Source organism: Pongo pygmaeus, chromosome 2 (genome assembly GCF_028885625.2).
Source record: "Pongo pygmaeus isolate AG05252 chromosome 2, NHGRI_mPonPyg2-v2.0_pri, whole genome shotgun sequence".
Taxonomy (NCBI): domain Eukaryota; kingdom Metazoa; phylum Chordata; class Mammalia; order Primates; family Hominidae; genus Pongo; species Pongo pygmaeus.
This window is the reverse complement of record NC_085930.1, coordinates 187,179,841-187,184,313: the sequence shown is the minus strand read 5'-3', so window position 1 is coordinate 187,184,313 and position 4,473 is coordinate 187,179,841.

The following is a 4,473-nucleotide window of genomic DNA, read 5'->3' as shown; positions in this document are numbered from 1 at the left end:
AAAAAAAAAGATCTTTAGTCAGTAGGCAGACTAGATGGTCAATAAAAATCCCTTCCATTCTACAGACACAAACCTCTTCATATGAGCTCACATTTAGAACATTCCTAGAGAAGTAGTCACTTATCTGTAACATTCTGATAATTAGAAATGACTTGCCAAGGAGAATTTGCTTGCTCCCATAGTCTTGGATTGATTATCTCTTTAGAGAAATCGATTTGCTGTAACACAGGCAGAATGTATGTGAAACACAGAAATTGTGATAATAACCCAAGCCCAGTATTTCACATGGCAGCTGTTGTAAGAAAAAAGTCCACCTAATGGGGCAGTGTTAGAGCATGGCTTCCTAAAGATGAGCTGAAGAGCTTCCCCAGTCAGGGTGAAAAGAGACCTGAAGTTGTGATATATAAAATCCTTTTAGATAAGGAAATAAGTCTGACCTCTTTTTGCCTCTTGACACTGCTCTCACTCTCCCTGGCTGCCCTTTCAAGATTTCTTCTTTCAGACTGAGTTAAACATTTACATGAATCTCTCATTTATAAGATTAAAAAATTGTGCATGAGATGCCAAATGATCTAATAGAGATTCACAACAAGGCAACAAGTTCAAATAGGTTTGGCAGATAAAGGATTCTCATTCCCAACACATTGTCTGGGAAACCAAGTGCCCTCCATGTCTAGTTGCAAAGAGTTAACAAATTCATGTAAAACTTAAAACTTATCTTTTCCAGGAGAAAATCCAGCTCCATGTGTGTGAGTGTTATTCATGTTATTAAGAGGGCTAAATGTCACTTATGTTTATCACCACATTTGTGGAGTTGAATATCAGATATCTTATTCTCCACAACTGTCAAATTTTGTGGTTGAAGACATATTTTACCAAACCACTCCTTTCTGTAACACATGTGAAAATGATGACAGAGAGAGAGAGAGAGTTGCCTAACCTAATGGCTTCATTTCCCAAATTCTTCTACATCATATAAGTGAGGCTGAGTCAGCACCTACATTTCCTGTTGTCTTCCACCTGTTCTTCTTTTTGCACTTGCTCTATTTGTAATTTTACTGATATGCTAGCTACCTACTAGATTGTCCAAAATAGAAATAAAATATTTTATATTTACATTTTAAATAAAATAGATTTAAGTAAGTAAAACTCAGTGTCTTTACAAGTTTATAGTTCGGGCTATATAAGGCACAGAGCCTTCCTCTACATTTTCCACTCACCATCTGGGCAGTCTTTCTTCTGGCAAGACTTTAAAAATGAAGGGGAGCAAAAGCTTTAGGGGAGGAGTTGGGGAGGGGGGGTGGGCTAGAGAAACAGTGAAAACATGGTTTCAGAAGTTTACTAAGCACCTGCCAAAGTACTGGCATTCACTTCAAGATTACTTTCCTTTAAAGATGTTGAAAGATGCAAAACATTGCTCTTTTCCTAAAAAAGAAAAGCCATATAATCTACAAAATGTTAACTTTTCTTGGGCCCATCAGAAAACTGAGACCGAAAGGTATACGAAGTCCATTAGGACTGAATACCACAGAATACCACAGATTGGACAGCTTAAAAAACAAGCATTTATTGTTCACAGGTCGGGAGGCAGAGACGTCCAAGACCAAGGTGCTGGCAGATCCAGTCTACAGTGAGAATACTTTCCCTGGTTTGTATATGGCCCTCATTTCATTGGATCCTCATTTGGTGGAGGGTAGAGGAAGAGCAAGGTGTCATGTCTCTTCATCACTAATCCTACTCATGAGGACTCCACCCTCATTACCTAATCACCTCCCAAAGGACTTACCTCTGATACCATCATGTTGAGGGTTAGGATTTCAACATATGAAATTTTGGGAGATACCAACAATCGATTCAGGATATAAGACAATCAAATAAATGCAATTCCAAAGAAGGGCAAGTCTCAAAAAAAAAAGAACAACAAAAAAAAACAGATACACAAACTTATTCACCTATGTCAGAGTATACAACATAAAGTGGATAAAAACAACTTAGCAAAAGCTTAATAAATTCTTCAATACCAAGTACCAAGTGTGGTCAAGCATGTAAGTTTAGAAGAGCTGGTAGAACCAGATGTAGGGAAGCCGACACTGAGATTTTCTATTTCACAGACTTCTATCAGATGCTTACAAGAAAGACGGGAGGATGAGCAGGTTACAGGGCAGAGTGCCACTCAGTGTGGCACAGGCATAAAGGAGATGATTGGCAGTTACTAGTAACCAGGCCAGAGCTGTGCCTACTTCCCTGAACTGTTCTTTCCTACAAAACAAAAGCCTTAATATTCTAGAGTAAGGGCAATGGATGCTCTCACTCTCAGCAAATGGGTAAAGATGTATTGCTTCTGGTATAGGAGTAGAATAAAACCAGCATTTTATTGGGAAAGGAGTAGAAAAGGTTCTCATCCTTAGGACACAGCCTCCATTCTTGCTGAGATGGAAGTAAAAGCCAAAGTCCTTCTACTTGGATGCCATACACTGAATGTTTGTATCTCCTCAAAATTCATATGTTGAAACTTAATCCTCAGTGTGATGGTGCCTTTGGGAGGTAATTAGATCATGAGAGTAAAGCACTCAGAAATGGAATTAGTGTCCTCATAATGAGACCCCAGAGAGATCACTCAACCCTACTGCAACGTGGGGATACAGAAAGGAGATGACCTTCTAGGAATCAGGAAGAGGACCCTCACCAGACACTGAGTCTGATGTCACCTTGATCTTGTACTTTCCATCCTCTAGAACTGTAAGAAATAAATTTGTTGCTTATAAGTCACCCAGTCAATGGCATTCTGTTATAGCTCCCCAAATGGACTAAGACATTGGGGGAAAGACAAGAAATTGTCTTGAACCTAGCATCCTACACTCATAACACAAAGATATCTGTCATAACTGGAGGAAGAACAGGAGACTCCTACCTAAGACCACCAAAAAATATAAAGCAGTGTTTGGCTGGGGTGAAAAAGAAGAACAGGGATGTAGAGAAAGCCCCACCCCTGAGGCCCAGGCACACAAATCCTGCCTAAAACTGACCAGGAAAATAAAACAAAACAAAAATGCCATCATTCCATTACAAACCTAGCACTGACTAACATGCAACAACAGTGTACTGCTGGTCACGAGCTAGGAGAGAAACTCCCTGTGTGGCACAGCTATGCAGGGTCATTCTACCAAAACCAGAGAGTACAACTCAAGCACTGAGAAAGATCCTCCAGGTCCCCAGGCAAGACACTAAGCACAAGCTAATGGAAGACAAGTGCTGGAAGATTTAAAGCCAGTGCTACATTAGAACAGCATTACCAAGGAAAATAATGCAAGCCCAGATCAACAACTAACTATATTAAATCCACTCACCATGCTAAGAACTTCACCAAAGAAGGTGCAAGTCCTTTTCCAGACATAAATACTATTAGCCTCAGACCCTGTAATTCCTTTTCACACAATGGAATCATTGTGTGAAACAACCAGATATCATAAGAACACACTCACTGTCATGAGAACAGCAAGGGGGAAATCAGCCCACATGATCCAATCACCTTCCTGCAGGCCCCTCCTCCAAAACTGGGAATTACAATTTGACAAGAGATTTGGGTGGGGACACAAATCCAAACTACATCACAGAGCGAGACCTAGTAATTTTTTTAAGTCAAATACACATGCTGGTAGAAAGAGAAAATGCTATCAAAGATGAAGGTTACCTTTACTGAGCTTATCAGTAGACCATATACTACTGAAAAACCAATCAAGTTAGTTAGAACATAGGTAAATAAAAATTGTCCAAAATGAAACAGAAAAGAAAGAAAACAAAGAAAAGAAAAACAAGAACAGAGCACCCAAAAGCTGTGGGATAGTATCAATTGGCCTAAGGTACATGTGATTGGGGTCCCAATAGAAAAGAGACAGAATGAGGTAGAAGACATATTTAAAGAGGTAAAGATTGAGAACTCTTCAAATTAAGTGAACAAAGCAAACCATAGATCTAAGAAGCTCAGAGGACACACACACCTAGATATTGTAACAAAAATGCTTAAAATTAAAGAAAAAAATCTTGAAGGCAAACAGAGGAAAGAAAAGCATTACATGCAAAGAAACAAGGATAGGAATGCAGCAAACCAGAAGACAAGACAGAAGAGTGACATCTTTAAAGTGTTTTAAGAAAAAATTGTCAACCCAGAACTGTATACCCAATAAAACTACCTTTCAAAATGAAGACAAAACAACGATTCTTCTTACATACCAAAATGAAGACAAAACAAGGATTCTTACCTACCAACAAACACAGAGAGGAATCTTTGCCAGCAAACCTGTGCTAGAAGAAACTTTAAAGGAAGTTCTTCAGGCAGAAACTTTGGTACTAAATGAAAACCTAGATTTACACAAAGTAAAGAGAATCATTAAAAACAGTAAAAATGGACACAAATATAAGAGATTTTCTTTCAAAGTTCACTTCAGAGGATAGTTGATTGCTTAAGGGAAAAAT